We start from the raw sequence: 22871 nt of genomic DNA on the forward strand, positions 1-22871 counted from the left end.
TTGCACTGTTGGTGGGAATGTAAATTGATACAGCCACTGTGGAGAACAGTATGGAGGTTCCTTAAAAAACTACAAATAGAACTACCATATGACCAGCAATCCTACTACTGGGCATATACCCTGAGAAAACTATAATTCAAAAAGAGTCACGTACCAAAATGTTCATTGCAGCTCTATTTATAATAGCCCGGAGATGGAAACAACCTATGTGTCCATCATCAGATGAATGGACAAAGATGTGGCACATATATACAATGGCATATTACTCAGCCATAAAAAGAAACGAAATTGAGCTATTTGTAATGAGGTGGATAGACCTAGAGTCTGTCATACAGAGTGAAGTATGTCAGAAAGAGAGAGACAAATACTGTATGCTAACACATATATATGGAATTTAAGAAAAAAAAATGTCATGAAGAACCTAGGGGTAAGACAGGAATAAAGACACAGACCTACTAGAGAATGGACTTGAGGATATGGGAAGGGGGAAGGGTGAGCTCTGACAAACCGAGAGAGAGGCATGGACATATATACACTACCAAACGTAAGGTAGATAGCTAGTGGGAAGAAGCCGCATAGCACAGGGAGTTCAACTCGGTGCTTTGTGATCGCCTGAAGGGGTGGGCTAGCGAGGGTGGGAGGGAGGGAGACGCAAGAGGGAAGAGATATGGGAACATATGTATATATATAACATTCATTTTGTTGTAAAGCAGAAACTAACACACCATTGTAAAGCAATTATACTCCAATAAAGATGTTAAAAAAAAAATTCTGGTGGAGAGGGAACTACTAGAAGTTTATAGTTAAAACAGAGTTTGGCTTATCTGCATTTTTCAGTTTAAGAATAACAATTTCTGGTCTGATTCCTGGGGGCAATGAAAATATTAATACCTATATTTTGCCATTTATTGTCCCAACTAAGCCTCCTCTAATGGAATAACATTATTTTTAAAATTTTACTACACATCCATTAATTTTAACATGAGTGACTTTATCAATCTTTCGCATTCAAGTCACTAATATTTAAATAGCTTATATTTTATAGGAAAACAAAGTTTTCTCTCTGAGATATTTAGAGTTTATAATGAGACAAATGTTTCATAAGAGAACAAAGTTCAATTAATTAGTGCCACATTTACTCTGAGAATCTATTTTCTTTATTTTAACTTATTTTTAATGAATGAATTTGAAGTAATTTCCTTCACTCTGAAGACTAACAGAATCAGTTCTTTAAAATCCCTATCGTGTTACTTGGGTGAATAATTCCACAGAGAAGGCACTTTGAGTTATTTCCTAGGCTACTTTCTATAGTACAGGAAATCTATTCAGTTTGCATCTGTGTTTACTCACTGACTCTCTTGCTGCTCTATTGCATAAATCAAAAGAAATCCAAATCATTACACGTAAAGTGCATGTGCCAGCTAACACTGTTGCCCTAAAACCAATTTTTAAAACCTATTATCTTGTTGTAACCTCAAAAGAAATTGGAATTCTCAACCTACAATGTTAAACATAGCCTTAGAAAACAAGCTCATTATTTCATTGTACTATTCATGAAGTTTAAATTTTGAGAAACACCAGATTCATAATACTTTATGTCACATAAATCTCAGTGTTTCAACCTGAATTCATTTTAATCTACATATGAAAGCCATATATTAACTAAATCATATAAATATGTAAGCTAGCAATGTGGAAAGTAAGGACTTACAGTTTTTCTCTCCTTTTAAAAAATGTCTGTCTATAGAATGCACATGCTTTGGATCCATGGCTTTTATGTATAGTATATAGAAGATTTGGGTAACTAAGGATGATAGTGCTGGGAGTTCAGACTGGAAAGTTAGGTTGTAGCCCATTTCTAGTGGACTTTATGTTGAAATTTATTGAATTACATTGAAATGGATCCCGTAAGTAATGAGAAATTTCTTTTAAAAAAAGGTTTTTAAGCAAAAGAAAGAATAATCCATTATTTCTGTCTTGAAGAGAAATGTCTAAGTAGTGGACAGACTGAAAAAGGGAGACTCTGGAGATGAGAAGACTAGTTAGAAGGTGAGGCAATGTCTCAAGCGAAAAGTGATGTAGGCTTGAATGAAGACTAAGACATTGAATATGAACAGGAGAGGTCAGCTTCCAGAGAGGTGAGAACTGTGTAATCCAGTAACAAGGTGAAATAGAATGACTAGTGAGACACAGTTGTGGAAATTACATCATCTGAATGTCTATATATGGAGGTGTATGTAATTTGGAGCAGATTTTTCTTATTATGAGAGGGTACATAAGATGACTAGGTAATCATTGCCCGCAGAAAGTTTTGACAGGATCATTCCCTTGAGTTATTTTAGCTGTTCCTTTCCAGTATCTCTTGGTGTACATGAGAGTGTGAGAAAAAAAACTTAAATACCATATATGAAGAGCCCAGTTTTTTTGGAATAAAACTGTCAAAATTTTATGAACAAAATATTAATCTTTTCTTCTCACACTGCTCAAATATTAGAAACTATATCACTATGAACCAGGAAGATGTCTGAAGGAAAGAAAGAGCCCCAGAATGGAACTTACTGTAAATTGGTGAGTTGTGTTGAGTGGGGATGTGTGTCTGTGTTATTGACTTGGGCTCAGAACTAGAACTAAAATGTTGGGTTTTGGTTGGTTCTGGAAAAGACTATGCTTAAGATTGCAAAAGAATCTAAATAAGAGTGGATATATTTATATGTATAACTGATTCACTTTGCTGCACACCTGAAACTAACACAACATTGTAAATCAAAAACTCCAATAAAATTTTTAGAGAAAGAGAACTATAGGGCTTCCCTGGTGGCGCAGTGGTTGAGAGTCCGCCTGCCCATGCAGGGGATGCGGGTTCGTGCCCCGGTCCGGGAGGATCCCACATGCCGCGGAACGGCTGGGCCACTGAACCATGGCCGCTGAGCCTGCGCGTCCGGAGCCTGTGCTCTGCAGCGGGAGAGGCCACAGAGGTGAGAGGCCCACGTACCGCAAAAAAAAAGAGGAAAAAAAAAAAAAAAGGGAACTATAGTAATTTACAAAAAAAAAGCTTGCATGCATTCAGGACCCACCAACCTGGCCTGGGTGTACGGTTCTAGGAAACAATATCTGAGCATGATGACATGAACCAAGGGAGCCACAACCATGGAGCAGTAGCCCATGGGCACCTGCGGCCTGTGCTGGGACCTGGACCAGCAGTGACATCACTGCAGAGTAAACAAGCCCCCAGGCCTCTCTTTAGCAGCAACATCAAGGGCAGTGTGAAGCTTCATCTAGCACTTGGAAGAAAAAGCGACTTGCTTTGAATGGAATCAGTTTTTGGAATTCTTTAACAATTTCTAAGGGAAGGTTAAGGCCTGAAGGGGGAGATCCTAGAAATAGTGGTAATAGCAGCAGGAGAGGCTTCTACAATAGATTGTTGGGGAGGGGAGAGGGGAAGACACTTGACTGTATAAATGAGATGTGATGCCCATACTTGGATTCCAAGTGAAGTATTTTACATGTGAACGACTAGATTTCCAGAATGTGTGTACAGCAGAAGGGGAAGTCATAGACGACAAGGTTTCTAGCTGGAGGTCAGAAGAGAAGGTGCAACAAAAAAGGTGGGTGATGAAGCTATAAGAAATCAGAGATTATACAGGAGGTGGGGCAGGTTTGAGAATTTGGATAATAAATTAAATTGTGGACATATTTGGTTAAAAAGGACTCCAGACTATTTAGGTAGATATGAAGATGTGTTGCTAAATACTTAGATTATTTCCTTTACTTTCTATGACAAAACTGTAGGTTAAGTACCGTTATTCTACCATTTGTTGAGGAAGAGTTCTAGGCAAAATGGAGTTATGGTTCCTTCTGAAGATGTTAAGTAACTCTGCCTTGGAAATACTAAAGTAGGATTCCAACTGAGGCAGCTTAGCTCCAGAGCCTTGGCACTATGCTGGCGGAAGGGCTGAAAGAATATAGACTCAGAGGAGGACGATCCCGGGTTCAAATCTCAGCTGTGCCAAGAGAAGCTGAACACATTCCTTAATTTTGCTGAAACTAAATCTTCATCTATAAACTGAGGAATCTGAGTCCCAATTTAGACTTCTTGTCGGATCTCATAACATAATGTATTAGTTCCCTATTGTCACTATGACAAATTACCAGAAACTCAGTGGTATAAAACAGCAAAAATATAGTTTCTTAAATTTTTGGACATCAGAAGCCCAAAATCAGTGTCAGATTTGGAGGGCTGTGCTCCTTCTGGAAGCTTAAGGAGAGAATCTGTTATCTTGTCTTTTCCAGCTTGTAGAAGCTGCTTGTATGCCTGCATTCATGGACCCTTCCTCAATCTTCAAAGCACATCACTTCAACCTCTGATTCCATGCTCACATCTCCTTTTTCTGACTGACTCATCCTGCATCCCTCTTATGACGATCCAGGTGATTACAGTGGACCCACCCATATAATCCAGGTTGATCTCCCCATTTTAAGGTCCTGCATTTAATCTCATCTGCAAAGTCTCTTATGCCATATAACACAATATATTCACAGGTTCTGAGCATTAGTGCATGGATATCTTTCATTATCCAGCCTACCACAATGTATGTACAGAGGCTGGTAGAATATGAGTAATCATAAAATTAGTACTAACAAGAGCAATAAAAGTTTACTGAACATCTCTCTAGATTATCAATTCTCTATGCACAGCCTTCAGCAGGAATTGGAAAGCAGTCAGCTTGTGACTGAGCTCATAATAGGCATAAATAAAGTGTAGCTATTATTATCACTTTGGGCATTATTATTTGCTTTTATAAAGAGAGTTAATATGCATAATTCTCAGAGCATACCCTTTCAAATGCCCTGCCAAATAAATTTCCCACATTGGAAAGATGACCTTTCCAACTTTCCTCTTATAAAAGTACTGGGCACATCACATAATTGCTGTTTCATACTCCAACTTCCAATCCAAATCAGTTATAGCTAGAGCATTCTAATTAAATTGATTGGCCAATTGAGTAAGTATTACCTCTCAGAAAAACCTCTCTGAGTAGCCTACCCTTAAAATTTCTTCCATCTCTGTACCACTTGTCTTCAGGTAAACGCTCCTTTTTTAAAGTTGTAAAATATACATACAAAAGCGTTTGTGAGGTATATGTGAATATTAAGAATAATAAAATATAAGTATTACCTACTTAATAAAATATTACCCATCTTCATGAAGTCCCCAACGTGCCTCACTCCTCTCCTTTTTCCCTGCCGGAGACAAACACTATCGTGAATTTTGCTTTCAATATTCCTTTGATTTTCGGTGCAGTTTTAATAAGCTTTTTATTTTAGAATAGTTTAAATGTACAAAAGAGGTGCAGAGATAGTACAGAGTTCCCACATACCCCACACCCAATTTTCCATATTATTAGCATCTTATATTAGCATCATCTATCTGACACAATGACTCAATCTTATAATTATTATAAACTAAACTCCATACTTTATTTGGATTTCCTCAGCTGTCTTTCTCATGGTTAGACTAGGGTAGAGAGTTTGTGGGGAGGGGGTGGGTAAGACCACAGTGATAAAGCATTATCTCACCACATCATGTTAAGGGTACATTCTGTCAACATGATGCATCACTAATGATGTTAAGCTTCATCCCCTGAGGTAGTGTTTGTCAAGTTTCTCTATTGTATTTACTCTCTCTACCCTTTACCCTTTAAATCGCCTACTCTTTGGAATGAAATTACAATGTGAAGCCCACACATAAGGAGTGGGGAGTTATGATCCACCTTTTTGGGTTTTTTTTGGTTAGGTTTTTTTGTGTGTGTGTGGTACACGGGCCTCTCACTGTCGTGGCCTCTCCCGTTGTGGAGCACAGGCTCCAGACGTGCAGGCTCAGCGGCCATGGCTCACGGGCCCAGCCACTCTGCGGCATGTGGGATCTTCCCGGACCGGGGCACGAACCCGTGTCCCCTGAATCGGCAGGCGGACTCTCAATCACTGCACCACCAGGGAAGCCCTGATCCACCTTTTTGATGGAATCATTTCTACATAAATTATTTGGCATTCCACAAGGAAAACTTGTCTATTCTCTCCCATTTAATTATTCAATCATTTATTTATATCAGTACAGACTCTAGATAGTCATTCTATACTTTTGATTATAATCCAATGTAGTTTATTTTGTTGTTCATGTTGTTTTAGCTTTGGCCACAGGGAGCTTTTGCAGTTGGTTCCTTTATCCTTTCAACACACCCCATCGTTTTGTTTATGGAGCACTTCCTTATTTTCTAGCACTACAAGATGCTCTAGGCTCATCTTGATTATTTCCAGACCTAGAATCAGGCAATTCTTCAAGGAACTCTGTTTCTTTTATTGGAGAATGATATTAGATACCAAGATTTCGGGGCTGGATGTGCTCTTCAGCTTCTAGGTCCTCTCTGAGGATGGAGCTAGGAACTTAATTCTGTACACTTACCCGTGTGTACATTAACACATATCTATAAATATTTCTCTGTGTATACATCTCTGTCTATATTAAGCTAAATACAGAGTCATACTGATGCCTCCAACTCTAATCCATTTTCACAAGGTTCATTCCAGCCTTCCCCCTTTTTTATCTGTAACTTCCCCCTTCAACACTGAGAAACCTGGCTTCCACTATCTGCCATGAATTTACGTTATTTGTTCAACCTTCATACATGAGTATAATGGTTTCAGAATTAAACTCCTTTGGAAACAACTTTATCAACTAGAGTATAGTATTTATGTACAGTTCCTTTTATCTTTAGTCTTATCTCCCATAATTTCCTAAATTATAACAGTTCAAAGAAAGTAAAACGAAGCTAAACAAACCTTAATCCCCCACTTCAATTAGGTTGTTTTATACACATTTTAATACTTATACTCTTTCATCATTCTGCATTCCGACATGAATACTGTAATCTCTTAACTGATTTTAAATGTGCATGCAGTAAGGTTCACTCTTTGTGCTATGTAGTTCTAGAAGTTTTTAAAAATGTGGTAGTAGCACATATCCACCAGTTTAGTATCATGAAGAATAGCTCCACAGTCCTAAAGAAAATCTCTGTGCTTCATGTATTCAATCTCCCCCCCTCTCCAAATCCCTTACAATCATTGATCTGTTTTCTATCTCTAAAATTTTGCCTTTTCCAGAATATCACCTGGTTGAAATCATAAGCATGTAGCCTCATCAGATGGGTTACTTTCACTAAGCAATATGCATTTAAGGGTCCTCCATGTCTTTGTGTGGCTTGATAGCTCATTTCTTTTCATCATTGAATAATATTCTATTATATGGATGTACCACAGTTTATCCATTCACCTATGGAAGGACATCTTGATGGCCTCCAGTTTGGGACAATTATGAATAAAGCTTCTATAAACATTTGCCTGAAGGTTTCTGTGTGCACGTAAGTTTTCAAATTTATTAGGTAAATTTCTAGGAGCGTGACAGCTGGATCATATGGTCAGACTGTGTTTATTAATTTTTGAAATTAATATGGAATTAGTGAGAAGCAAATGATATTAAATTACTATATAATTACTGAATCTTATTAACAGTTAATATTCTTCCTTATAGAAAACATATTAGATATTAATATCCAATTAACATCAATAATAAATATAAACAAAAAAAGTCTTAAAAATAAACAAAGGCCCTCCTCAAAATGTCCTTGTTTACAACAAACGAATCAGGAATGTTTTGTTTATGTATGTAATGCTTTCTTTTGCCATGTGTAACTTTAAATGGGAGATAACAATGGTTCTTAAGCACTTGAATTTTGAACAAAACATCAAGATTGACTCCCTTTGGCATCTTTTCCAATATCTTTCTGTACTACAGAGTATAGAAAGCTAAAAAATATCTACATTGTCAAGACTCCCTTGCAGCTAGATCTCTGAAAGTGACAGGTTCTCACAGTCATTGGTAAGATTTTTATTTGGATTTAAATTAAGTTTGGGGATGGAGGCAATGGCTTTGACACATCCATTTTCAGCTGGAGGCAATGGCTTTAACACATCTATTTTCAGCTGATGTAGCTTTAACAAGATGGCAAGGCAATTTCCTGATCTCTGAATCTCAGTTAAGACCAATAGGAAGTGGCCATTTTCCAGTTGCCTACCTTTCTGTTGGCGACAATTAGCAGCATCCATGGAGAGAGACTGTTCTATCCTGAGGTTATGGTGGCCAACCTAGTGCCTGGTCATTCAGCCTTTCCAACTACTTTATAATTGTGTATTTCCCTACTTTTAAATCATTTTTTCTTAAAATTGCTAGGCTGGTTGCAATTATCTATATGTGACTGAACTCTGCTTGATGCAGTCCTCAAAACCAGGGACAAATAAGTAACAGGAAAAGCTTTGTGACCCTGTGACTTACCTGTTCTCTTAAGAAAGACATGGGGGGCTTTGCCTTCCCCACAACATCCTTCCAATCTCCACATCATTAATAACTTCAGACCTACCCTTAGGTTAAACATGCAATTCAAGGAGCCCTTTATCCTCAAAACACTTCCCCACACATTTTCTAATACCCAAGAATATGTTTAAGAGAGGCTAAGACCTTACATTGCCACAATTAGAACTTAGAACTTAACAAATTTTGGTAAAGTACATATCTGGTTTAAAGGCTGTTTTGGCTTATGATTAGACAATGAAAAAATAAATGATCCTCAATATCTGTTTTCCTTGCCTTATGGGGTGTTGAAGGAAAGAGGAAGTTTTCTAACCCTGAAGGAAGATGAGGTAATGAGAGATGCAGAATGTTGAAAACTGTCATAAAGATCAGAAAAGGGCTGATTAATAACTTCTTAGTTTTGCCCACAGTAAAAACTATTGACTTTAACAGTGATAGGTTATTGCTGTGAGCTCAAACACTGAGGGACGGGTCCCAGGATGGGTTTTCCTGGTGGGGGAAAAAATGGAACTGGAAGAAAGGTGAAAGTGCCTCAAAAACAAATGTCATATTTTACAGTTGTGGCTGATGCCAGATCTCTTCTCCAAGGAATTATGATTTAAAAAATACTCAAAATCCAGTAATGAACATCTTAATATGCTTTTGCCTCATAATTCTAAGAATTATTTTATTACCAAGACATCCTCTAAGATGTAAGCATATGATTTTTAAAAATGCACTGTTTCTCTAATATGTGATAGGGTTGTATTTAAAAAAGGAAAACAGGCTAAATATGTGCATACAGCAAAGCATCTTCAATGGGTAATACTTCTCACACTACTAAAATAAATAAATAAATAAATAAGATAAATATGTCGTACTTGTGATATAACTAGACTTACGTCATTAAAATGAGATTTCCTTCTTTTTCTCTCACAAGGAACTGGCATCTAAGAAAGCTTTTGAGTTTTTTCAAACCAGCATTTCAAAGCTACTTTGCTGGCTGGAATCTAGATTTGGCTTAGCAGATTCAACCACTGAGTTCAAAGATAGTTCTAAATTTGACCCAATATGTTTTCCTCTCTTTAGATATGCTGTAAAGCATCTGAGATTAATGGGGAACATGAATCAAACGTCTTGGGTCCTGAAAACATCAATAAAGGCAGTCAGCAATTTGAAGCTGGCAGTGGTTGGCCATGGTGTGAGTCAAATAACTGCCGATGGCAAAGAGCTGACAGATGGAATAGCATTTGGTATGTTTACATGGGTATTCTGCCTGAAGGGTTAAAGTCGACTTCCCCAACCCTCCTATTCGGGTCACGGCATATCTTCCAAGAGTAATCACGGAGTAGGTAAAAAGAATTTTTCCTACTTGGAAAACTAGGGGATAATAATTAATTGGGGTAGTAGCAATGAGCAAATAACAGATTTCACTATATTCAAAATGTCTTTATTCTGTCCTATCATCAGATGGTCACTCTTTAATAATAGATACACATGGCCAAGTTGGCTCATAGGCTGACCAATGAGCAGTAGGTGGGACTTGAGAAGTTTATTCTAATGACAACCTCCAGGTAAGGGATGGAAAGAGGGGAGGGGTGGTGTGGTCAGGCTATCAGTAAAGGGATGCCATTTACCAAAGCTAATCACTATCTCAACGTTCCAAAACATTTCAGAACGGTAGTATACATTACTAAGATAAATAAATAAATAATATATATGTACACTTATATATGCATACATAGGTTTATGATTCTATATTGTATATGTGATATATAGACACATCTATAATATAAATGACTATACAACCAAAAATTACATTTTAGTATAGTTATTAGTTAACAGTGAAGGCTCTGGTGTCAGACAACTTTTCAGTCAGACTTTAACTCTTGCTGTACGGCTTGGCACAATTTACTTAACTTCTCTATATTTCAGTTTCATCAATTGTAAAGTTGATTTAATCATAGTAACTATCTTATATGATTGCTCTGAGTACTAAATGAGATGCTATTTGCTAGGCACATATAAGGACTCCATAAAAATATATTTTCTTATGATTATTGTCATTACTACATTATATTGGACAAATTGCTAGGGAGTCATATGATTTCCAGTTAGTAAGTTTATCCTTAACTATGTCAATGCTTTTCCTTTATTTAGAGTATCCTTACCAGTTGCTCTTTTCTCATATGTCTTTTGTACTCATTATTCAACTAATGAGGGTCTACTCTGTGTTTATTACCACTGGGCAAGGTGCACAGTTCTATTGGGTCCATCTCATAGTGCACTCTGTAAGGTTCTACCCACATAAACATTCAATGGACTCTTGTAAACCGAATGATCATGCTTGACTGTCCTCAAAGCTAGGGCCATTATCAACAATCAACCTTTTTGGTACTAAGTTATCAAATCAAGATAGATTTATAAAGGAAATGAAAAGCTAAACCTGGTAATTCAGTAATCCATTGATGTGCAACAAACCACCCAACTTTTATGGATTAAAGCAATGATTTGTTATTTCTGTTGGTTCGAAGAGCTCAGCTGGTGGTTATTCTGTTCCAGGTGGCAGTGGATGGCATTATACTCTTGGATGCATTTTACTTGGCTGCCGGCCTGGGCTAAAAAGTACAGAAGGGCTTCACTCATGTATCTGGTGCCTCAGTATTCCTTCACGTGGCATCATTTCCTCTACATGACTAGTTTGGTCTTCCTGACAGTATCATGGTATCAGGGTAGATATACCACTCATGTCGCAGCTAAATGCCCCCAAGGTGAAAATGAAAGCCATTAATCTTCTTACAGTCACTTCTTCCACATTTTGTTGATCAAAACAAGTCATAAACCCAGCTTAAATTTAACAGGAGAGGGAATAGACACTACCTCCTGATGGGAAAGCAACATACACAGAAAGGGAAATAATTGACCAGGCCCATTTTTTAAAACTCTATCCTAGATAAATATTGCTTCAATAGATTTTTAGAATATTATTTTTTATTATAACAACTAAAGCCTGAGTTTACTTTATTAGTGTCTAGGTGAAAATAGAAATATTTACTGGCCTTTTTTCCCAGGTTAAAGTAAGTAAGATAAAAAGATCTATATTGCTCCCCAAGGTTTTTGGACCATTTAGTCCAACTAGTATAGCTTTGTTTAACCATTTATTTACTGCCCAATATGAACCAGACATTGAATCAAACAATTAATATATAAATATGAGTGAAAAAAGTGAGAGAATTCAATCTTACAATATTTTAGGAGGATGTATAAAATATACCATATTAGACCAATGTGATAAGTATTACGATTTGGGTAAGGGCAGGATGTCACAATTATTAAGAGAAGCACAACACTCTGAACTGGGAAAGGGTCAGCAAAGTTTTCCTGGCAAAGATGCCATCGAGACTGAGTCACAAAGAGAGGAAGAAGCAGAAAAGGCCATTCAAGGTAGATGTGACAGCAGGATCAAAGAGAGTGAAGCCATGTAAGAACAGACAGGCATAGAGCTATAAAGGCAGCCGAGTTCTGGCCCCATGTGGTGTGTCAAGTGTGAGACACAGAGAGGCTAGACATAAGTTTGGACAGAAAAGAGAGAGAAAAATGGGGTAGAGAAATGAAGGAGAATTTAGGGTCACAGGAGTTTGCTTCTTTTTATTTTTGTTGTTGATTTTTTAGGTTGACTTAAATGTTCTTACAGACTGAAACGAAGGAGCCCAGGAGGAAATACAGTTTGATGATTTCATTAATCACTGCTTTTGCACCTTCTCAGAGTCTCTCAGCTTCACCTGCCTCTCAGGTCCTTGGCCATTTGCTCCATCACAGCTGCCAGTGCAGCAACGAACCGTGAGTGCACCCACATGCGCCCACTGCCTGAGACCAACACCAGAGCTCTGGTTCTTCCCATTGCATCTCAGATGAAACACAAGCATGGGATCTAGCTTCCCCAGAGGCCACCGGAGAGGCCAGGTGGTCCAGGGGTGTTAATATCAGTACATTGCCTAATGGGAAACAAGAGGAAGGACGATACCAACAGATCAGTTCCCTCCCCGCTCCCTCTTTTGAATGGCCCCCAGGGGTGAATTTTCTGTACAGCGCACCTGGAGCTATCTCACATGGCCAAGAATCTAGTTGGTCTCCCTGGGAACCAACTGTATAACATCATCTCATATTTGTCTCACATTCTGCCTGTCTCACTGCCCGCTTCCCAGGCCCTGAGACTGCATATCTCAATAACCACATTACCACTTAAGTCTTACCTCAGATTCTGATTTCCAGGAAACCTCAACCAAGACTAAAATAGAGTCCATAGTAGAGACAGGCATGTACACATTCATTGTCTTATTCATTGCCAAAAAAAAAAATGTGTTGAATGCTTATTAGCTTATATGACAAGCATTTAAGCCAGCCATTTGAAATATTTAAATGAATCAGAAAGAATCCATACCCTCAAGACACGGATAGAAAGGAGAGAGGTATTAAAACAAATGAGTACAAGAAAGTATTCTTCCTGTTAAGGAAAAAGTATGAATGCAGTAGCATGGAATTACAAATGGAGAGCGGTCTATTCAGGGTGACTGTAGGTGTGTGTCTATGTGGCAGGGATGGCCAGGAAGCAGGAGGGGGGGGACACAAAATTTCCCCAAAGGAGGTAACTGCTGAGCCAAGTTTTAAAATGTGACTCAGTACAAAAAGCCTCAGAGATAAAGGAGCCGGGGCCCACGCTTCAGACACTGCAATCTAGCGAAGGAGACAGGCACACGATGGCCAGTTTGAATTAAATATGCCACACTAACCTGCCTCTTCTTCCAACTGCCAAGCCTGTCTCTGCCTCCAGACGTTTGCATTGGCCTTTCCCTTTGCTTGGAAATTCTGTAGCCTAACCCTACTACATCTACTCATGTCACTTTCTACCAAATCACCTTGTTTTATTTTATGTATAGCAACTAGGACTATGTGAAATTGCATTAAATGTAAGCCCAGTGAAAAAAGAGAGCTTGTCCTACTTTCTCTTCAATATAATTCCAGTGTCTGGAACATAGTAAGTGTCTAGTAAATACTTGCTAATGGATGAATGAAATTATTTTAAAATGACCAAATAATTACAAATTGAGATTCAAGCTATGAATGGGCACGGCAAAGGCAGAAAGGTATCCAGCCTTTTCTGAAAGACAAGGAAGGGGTTCCCTGAGCAAGCGCTTTTTGAGCTGCTAACAGGATATATAAGCATTAAGGGGGTCAAGAAGTGGGGAGCAGAGGGGCAGAGTATCAGAGCATTCCAAGGAGAGGGAACAGCATGTGAGAGCCCTGAGACAGGGAGCAGCAGAACACATTCCTGGACCTGAAGTAGGTGAGTCTGGCTGAGGCACAGCAAGCAAGGGAAAGGTGGCAGGAGATGAAGCTGGAGGGAGAGGCAGGCATCAGGTCACTGAAGGGCCTTGTGGCACATTAGAGGTTCTGATCCTATAAGGCCAATGAGGTGTGTTATGAAGGGGGGTGATATGATCAGATTTATCATTCAAAAAGGTTCCTTTGACCACAGTGAGAGGTAGGGTGATGGGTGAAACCACTGCGTTCATTCAGGTGTGAGATGGTGGGTTCTCAGAGTGAGACAAGGGTGAGGGCAAAGTGAAAAGCAGTGCACAGGAGTGAATGATATAACTGTCAAGGAGGACAGAGTTAAAAATAAAATCACAGTATAAACATCCAAGAATCAAGAACACCACAATCTGCTTTTATAGTTGGCACCTGCTGAGTACAAGGGGGAGAGATCAGTTTACAAAAATGAACTCATGATAAAAGGATAAAAATGATAATATGATAAAAATAAAATAATAAAATCTTTTTGGATTGGGAAATTACTCTCTCGTCCTAGTCAGTGCCACACAAACATGACGTGGTGATTATGTATTTCATAAAAATAACACAACCTTTTTAACCTTTCATAAATTGAAATTTTCATTTTCAAATTAATAATAATAAGAAGTAATATAACAAGTAATCTATGAAGGGATGATTTTAAGACCCATGGCACAAATTATCACCCAGAATATTCTATGACTTTCAATTTCTGCATATCTATAGTGATAGCTACAATTCATAACACTGTTTTCTATGTTCCTTGGGTTTAATGTTCCCTTCTATCCTCTTGTGTTTTCCATCACTATTCTTAGGTCTGTTGTTCACCTTGTCATGAATAATTAGATGCTGTCTAATCAATGGAAAGATTGCATCATTGGCTCATTGGTGAGCTCCCTAAGGGCCTTTCCTCTTTGTATTCTTTGCATTCCCAGTGCCAGACACGGTGCTTTGAATCTATGAAGTTTTTTTTTTTTTTTTAGTTTATGAAGATCTAGAAGGTCTGAGTAACCCTAAAGTAAATTTTGAATGATCAAAGAATGCTTAAAATACGAGCTGCATAATTTTATATATTACGTGTCTTTTATCCACTTATTTGAAAGCACACAATTCAATCTAAATGTTACATTAAACAGAATATTTGATTTTGTAAAACATCTTACTCCCCAATGATACCAAATAGTGGTTTGTCATAGAAGCAATGCTGTAAGTTTTTGAGTGAGGCTGGCTGATGGCAGGTGCAGCAGTGATTGCAAGTTGTCCCTATTCTCATCTATCCTTCCCTAACACACCACCGACTCTCCCCCAAAGCACTTTGCTGAGTCTCTTTCTTGTTCTCCTGATTCTAGACTTTTTCTATTGATAAATACCCAAGGCATATTATGCTGGTTACTGGGGCATTTTGTTTTTGTTCTCCCTTTTCCAAAATGGATATAAAGTGTATTCTACCTACCTAAGATTCTGATGAGAATAAAATGAGATCTTTTATTTGAAAGTCTGCTGAAAATGTAAAGAATGAGTACAGATTTAAGATATAAAAAGGATAGTTATTGAAGTGAAAATATGCGAGAGACTGTGGGTATCAAAGATTTTAGGGACCACAGCAGAAAACTTGACAGGTAGACCTAAGAGATCCGTAACACCCATGCGAAGAAAAATATGTAGTGGCTTCCCACTTCTGCTAAGCATAGAGTCCAAAATCCCGAGTATCATATACTAAACACCTTGCAATTAGATATTAACTGGTATTTGCAGCATTCAGTTTCCAGCCTCCATGCCCTTCCATAACCTGACTTAAATGTCTTTCCTTAGCAGAAACAGTTCTCTCTCTAGTGCACTACTCTCTCCTTTCTGAAGCCTCCTGGCCCCAACTTTTTCTTTGATTCCATGGCATTCTGTATCCACTCACAATATGGAAATGTTAACGGAGCTAATGAGATCAATTTAGTTGTAGCGTGGTATTTAACTAGTGCTTTAAATGGTAACAATTTGTGTTAAAAGTCCATGTTTTTCATGTACAGGATTTCTGCTATAGTAGACTAAGATCCCCATGGGGACAGATCACATCTCACTCATCTTTGTGTTCTCTGGTGTCTGCAACACTGTGGTAGATTAATATATAGATGTTGAAAAACAATAATAAAACTGCAAATAAGGAAATAAGTTAAAGACTCATACTTTAATACAAAGCAGTCAGCAACCTGGACAGGAATTTAGTGTGATTAACTAGTGTGATTCTGTGATAGACTTTGCTCAAGTTTTATTTTTGCCAGGAATGAATAGCTTACTTTGAATATAGAATAAAAACATTAAAGTGTGTTACCCAGAACAGTATAATGTAATCAAAGTTCTGCTGCTATTTTTTAAAATTTGAATATGTCAGCTAAAGACCAGGAAAAGTCTTGAGGGTCCACTGTTTTAAACAAATTGAATATTCTGATTCTCATTAGTTAATGTAGTGACTAACTCACTTCTTTCATTTGTGTCTTCCTATTTATATGAATCGAGTTTTTTTCTCACTCTCTTTTCATTTTTCTTTTGTTAACATAATTCTTTGCAAAAGTAATCCAATTATTTCAGACACAGGCCTATAAATACGAACCTTAGATTCTCATAACTCAATATCCTATTGAGAAAGAGTCCACATGAAATTTGGGTAACTTGCTTTGATCCAGTTAAGGAGATTATTTATTTCTGAACATGAAAAATAAAAAATTTACTGAAGCCAAAGATATCTAAACATGGTTTTGCTACCCACCAGGGTACGTATAAAAATATCCAATAAAGCCCATTTTAATTCACTTTTTATATCAACAATAAATACATCACCTGTAGTACTTTAGAGAAAGTAGAAAGTATACTCCAATGTTAAGCAAAAACATTTAAAACATTAAATATATTAAATTCCACATGTATAAATGTAAGCTTAATTCTATATCTTTTTTTGTTATTTGTTCAAAAAAATGTGGTCAAATACAGCATTATCCTCCAGAATATCTTCTACTGTAATAATCTAAAGCCAGATCTCACTGAGCAAGAGAATTTTCTGTCAGATCAGATCTGATAAACTTTGATTTTCCAAATAGTAACAAAGTAGAGTTAATCATATCTAAAGAAGTCCACGTAACCAGATTTGAAAAGAAATATGGACATAAGATGATATAATTCAGAGAGTTTGTAAACATCAAAAATTAATCTTACATTTTTCTATAATTTTAAATATTTATAAATTACTGATTTTCTCAATAGAGAAATTTACACACTTAGTTCTGTGATAACTGTATTCTTTATGAGGTAGACTATGAAATTTACATTCATTTGGTTATTTCAAAATGATTGTAATAAGTTTTAGAAAATACTCTTGACTATAAGCACATGTTCTTGATCTGATTATTCAAATATCCATCATATAATCTTAGTTTACTTACTAGATATCATTTTACATCTAAATAAAACTATATTTACATGGGCACGTATGGATACATATGCAAACGTTCCCTCAGGATCTTAGCTGCATATAGTTGCTGGTGGAAAATATTTTAACCTTAGTAGTCTGATGACTGACAAACTACTTTTCAAATCGCCAGATCTAAGTTCTAAACCAAAATACATTATTTATGTGTCTGTAAATTATGGTGCCAAGAGTTTTTTCAAACTAGTAGGAGAGAACATCAAAGAGAAGAGTACATTTATTCTTATTCCCCAAATAAAATTTTGCTAAGTCATGTCTACTCATAAAATAGATTGAATTAACTATAATTATACAATGCCTGATAATATCACCAGTTAGAGAAAAGTTGAGCCCTTTTATTAACATATGGCTTATGTTAACTTTTGCAAAATACATGAAAAAAATGGCCTGATCCAATTTTTGTGTTTAATTCATTGATTTTGGTAAGTCATTGAGTTGTTTTGTAAATACTTACAGGTAAAACATCCCGCCCATATGACCTATACAGAAACATACTACACACACACACACACGCGCACGCGCGTGCACACACACACACAGAGCTCTTGATATAACATTTCTACATTTTCCTTCATCTTATTGATGAAGAGTGTTGCCTGAAAATAAACCCAATGAAGTCTACCTGATCACTGGACAAAGATGCCCACTGTTAAGCAAAATATATACTTAAATGACAATACTACTTTTAATGCTTTCATAAGACTGTTCATTTATATATCTATCCCTAGACAGTCAGGAAATGTTTATAAGTCTCCCCATTAATAATCTATATCTCAAGCTGTTTTATTTCTTGAAAACCCTATTGAAAATATGTCCACCTTACAGCTGTAGAACCAGAAAAACAGAATAAAGCTGGAAAATACTGGCATCGCCAAGTCCACAGTTGCTGCTGATGTGTTTTCCTAAATGCATAATACTAACAGTTCTTTTTCAAAGTCATTATTCTTTGGAATATCACTGCATTTTTCTATGCTATAACACTTCTAAAACTCTTTATGAAATATTAACATTAATAATAACATTGTTAATCTATTTTAATATAAATATAATTCATTATGTTATTACAGTCAATGATTTTCTTTTTTTTTTTAATATTTATTTTATTTTGACTGTCTCGGGTCTTAGTTGCGGCTCATGGGCTCTCTAGTTGTGACACATGGGCTCACTGTTTAGTTGCCCCACGGCATGTGGTATCTCAGTTCCCAGACCAGGGATCGAACCCGTGTCCCTTGCATTGGAAGGTGGATTCTTAACCACTGGACCACCAAGGAAGTCCCTGTCAACGATTTTCTTACCAGGTCTATACTTGTCTCAAAGTCCTTCATTGTATTCATCATGCCCTAGCACTTCAGGGACCATATAATTTGGCAGCATTTATTGAATATTTTCTGTATTTTTCATCTACTATAAAATATTCATCAAATTCAGTTGCATGTCCTATTCTCTCTGTCTCATCTTAACTATTAAAATCCGTGTAAAAAATGATCAGCCTTAATCCACAGAAGGAATTATAACCCCATCTCTATTCCTTGACTTCAAGCTGTGTGAGTTCTTAGTTTTGATTTTTATTCTTTTTTTGTTTTTGTTAAAGTTACTTTCTATCTTTTGCAAGAAAGGATCAAAATTTCATCAAATTTAACTCTTACTGCCACAAGAGGTTTTATACTCAAGAGAAAACTTTGAAAAAGGGAACTTAAGTGGGGAAGACCCATCTAGAAAAGGCCAGAGATCATTCTAATGTGAGATGGGGGAAAGTATTTAGATATCCTTTGCTATTTATGAATTAGAGAAATTATGGATCAGGAAGAACAGATAATTATAGGTAAAGAAATGCACTACTTAAGAGCACAGCTTCTGGAATCAAATTTCCCAATTTTAAGGGTGGGTCCCAGTATTTCCTAAGTGTGTGAAACTGGGATAAATGAAAACTTTACTTAAGCATTTGTTTGGCATCCATCAAATAGGTAAAATAGTTAATTAAACAGCTACTTGAGGTATAAACAAGGTAACTCCTGTTAAGAGGCTAGCACATTGCCTGGCTTAGAGTAAAAATAAATAAATGTAATTATTATTATTATTAGGTTGGAGGACCCACTTAGGGAAACCATAAATTTGTTGCACAATTTTAGGATATTCCTCTTCAACTTTAGCTGCCCATGTAGAAGATCAAATAAGAACAGTAGGCAGGATAGTCATTTTCACAATATTGATTCTTCCAATCCAAGAACATGGTATATCTCTCCATCTGTGGGCATCATCTTTAATTTCTTTCATCAGTGTCTTATAGTTTTCTGCATACAGGTCTTTTGTCTCCCTAGGTAGGTTTTTTCCTAGGTATTTTACTCTTTTTGTTGCAATGGTAAATGGGAGTGTTTCCTTAATTTCTCTTTCAGATTTTTCATCATTAGTATATAGGAATGCAAGAGATTTCTGAGCATAAATTTTGTATCCTGCAACTTTACCAAATTATTGATTACCTCTAGCAGTTTTCTGGTGGTATGTATAGTATCATGTCATCTGCAAAAAGTGACAGTTTTACTTCTTCTTTTCCAATTTGTATACCTTTTACTTCTTTTTCTTCTCTGATTGCCATGGTTAGGACTTCCAAAACTATGTTGAATAATAGTGGTGAGAGTGAACATCCTTGTCTTGTTCCTGATCTTAGAGGAAATGCTTTCAGTTTTTCACCATTGAGAATGATGCTTGCTGTGGGTTTGTCATACATGGACTTTATTATGTTGAGGTAGGTTCCCTGTATGCCCACTTTCTGGAGAGTTTTTATGATAAATGGGAAAATGACTATACTACCCAAAGCAATCTACAGATTCAATGGAATCCCTAATAAATTACCAATGGCATTTTTTACAGAACTAGAACAAAAAATCTTAAAATTTGTATGGGGACACAAAAGACCCTGTAGAGCCAAAATGGTCTTGAGGGAAAAAAACGGAGCTAGAGGAATCAGACTCCCTGACTCCAAACTATACTACAAAGCTACAGTAATCAAGACAATATGGTACTGGCACAAAAACAGAAATATAGATCAATGGAACAGGATAGAAAGCCCAGAGATAAACCCACACACCTATGGTCAACTAATCTATGACAATGGAGGGAAGGTTACACAATGGAGAAAATACAGTCTCTTCAATAAGTGGTGCTGGAAAAACTGGATAGCTACATGTAAAAGAATGAAATTAGAACACTCCCTAACACCATACACAAAAATAAACTCAAAATGGATTCAAGACCTAAATGTAAGACTGGACAGTATAAAACCCTTAGAGGAAAACATAGGAATAACACTGTTTGACATAAATCACAGCAAGATCTGTTTTGATCCACCTCCTAGAATAATGGAAATAAAAACAAAAATAAACAAATGGGACCTAATGAAACTTCAAAGCTTTTGCACAGTAAAGGAAACCATAAACAAGACAAAAAGACAACCCTCAGAATGGGAGAAAATATTTGCAAATGAATCAATGGACAAAGGATTAATCTCCAAAATATATAAAGACTCATGTAGCTCAATATTAAAAAAAGAAACAACCCAATCCAAAAATGGGCAGAAGACCTAAATAGACATTTCTCCAAAGAAGACATACAGATGGCCAAGAAGCACATGAGAAGCTGCTCAACATCACTAATTATTAGAGAAATGCAAATCAAAACTACAATGAGGTGTCACCTCACACCAGTTAGAATGGGCATCATCAGAAAATTTACAAACAACAAATGCTGGAGAGGGTGTGGAGAAAAGGGAACCCTCTTGCACTGTTGGTGGGAATGTAAATGGATACAGCCACAATGGAGAACAGTATGGAGGTTCCTTAAAAAACTAAAAATAGAATTACCATATGATCCAGCAGTCCCACTACTGGGCATATACCCAGACAAAACCATAATTCAAAAAGACACATGCACCCCAATGTTCATTGCAGCACTATTTACAATAGCCAGGACATGGAAGCAACCTAAATGCCCATCGACAGACGAATGGATAAAGAAGATGTGGTACATATATACAATGGAATATTACTCAGCCATTAAAAGGAACGAAATTGAGTCATTTTTAGAGACGTGGATGGATCTAGAGACTGTCATACAGAGTGAAGTAAGTCAGAAAGAGAAAAACAAATATCATATGTTAACGCATATATGTGGAACCTAGAAAAATGGTACAGATGAACTGGTTTGCAGGGCAGAAATTGAGACACAGATGTAGAGAACAAACGTATGGACACCAAGGGGGGAAAGTGGTTATCTATTAATTATGTATTAATTGGCCTCTGCTTCCTTCCTTTCACATTTCATAGAGTCAAATATGCTCTGAAAATTATGAAAAAGTATCTTTTTTACAAGATTTTTAATCCCTGTTTGTTTTCAGTGCTCACCAATTTATAGGCAGGTGAGACATAAATGTACGCAGAAATTACCTAGTGGCCTTTGTACCATAACCTAGCACATTCTCTAAGTTACTTAGGAAACTGCTGAAAAATGCACTGTGATAGGAATACAGGTCAGTTACGAGATGCAGACAAAGCCAACCTATAGGAGCTCAGTGTCTGCCCACAGTCCACACACCCGAGGGAGCCTTACACTGATTAGTATGAGTAAGGTACATTTATTATCATCCTTTTACTTTATTATCCATCCTTTTACTTTTAACCTATGTGTGTCTTTACCTTTAAAGTGGGATTTTTATAGGCAGCATAAAGTTGATTTTTTCTTATCCAACCTGACAATGTCTGCCTTACATTTTTTTAACTTTGTATTTAATGTATTATTGATATGATTGGGTTTTAAACTACCATCTTTCTATATATTTTTTTCTATTTGTTCCAACTCTTCTTTGTTCCTTTTTCCCTCTTTTTCTACCTTTCAGATTGAGAATTTTTTGTAATTCCATTTTATCTCCTTAGCAACAATTCTTTTTTGTGCATATTACTGGTTATTTGAGGTTTATAGTACACATCTTTAATTTAACAGCCTACTATCAAGAGACCTTATACTACTTCACATACTGTACAAGAACCATACAATGATATGCATCTATTTCTCCCCTTCAAAACTTTGTACTGTCGTTTTCACACACTTCACTTCTGCATGTATTATAAACTCCATGATGCATTATTATTAGCATTGCTTTCAACTGTTACTTATAAAGGGATTTAAATAATGAGGAAAAAATCTCTTTATATTTACTCACAGTTATCATTTCAATGATCTTAATTCCTTTGTGTAGATCCAGATTTCCAACTGGTAATATATTTTTTTTCTTGTAGTGTGTGTCTGCTGGTAGTGAATTCTTTTCACTTTTGTATGTCTGAAAAAGTCTTATTACACCTTAGTTTTTAAAAGATATATTTACCAGCCAAAGAATTCTAGTTTATGGTTTTGTTATTTCACTATTTTAAAGATGTTGCTCTATTGTCTTTTAATTTGCATTGTTTTCAAAGAAATCTGCTGTCATCATTATCTTTGTTCCTCTGTTTCATAACATACCTTTCTACATCAGCAACTCAAGATTTTCTTTCTTATCACTAGTTTTAAGCAATTTGATTGTAATATGATTTGGTGTACTTTTCTTCATGTTTCTTGTGTTTATTGAGGTTCTTGTATATGTGGGTTTATATTTTCATC

At 36.5% G+C, this 22871-nt stretch overlaps 1 protein-coding gene across 4 annotated transcripts in view; it reads right to left on the reverse strand.

Moving 5' to 3' along the window:
* The window catches only part of ZNF804B (zinc finger protein 804B), a gene marked incomplete at its 3' end in the record, with an annotated part of 871582 nt that overhangs the window by 374668 nt on the left and 474043 nt on the right, over positions 1-22871 (reverse strand). Inside the window, exon 7 of one of the 4 annotated variants that reach the window (XR_013829745.1) lies at positions 4407-5241. The exons of the other annotated variants lie outside the window; for them this stretch is intronic. Of the gene's footprint in view, positions 1-4406; positions 5242-22871 lie in introns of those variants that run through there. 4 annotated transcript variants of the gene reach the window in all.

The sequence above is a fragment of the Stenella coeruleoalba genome (genome assembly GCF_951394435.1).
Source record: "Stenella coeruleoalba genome assembly, chromosome: 9".
NCBI classification, from domain to species: domain Eukaryota; kingdom Metazoa; phylum Chordata; class Mammalia; order Artiodactyla; family Delphinidae; genus Stenella; species Stenella coeruleoalba.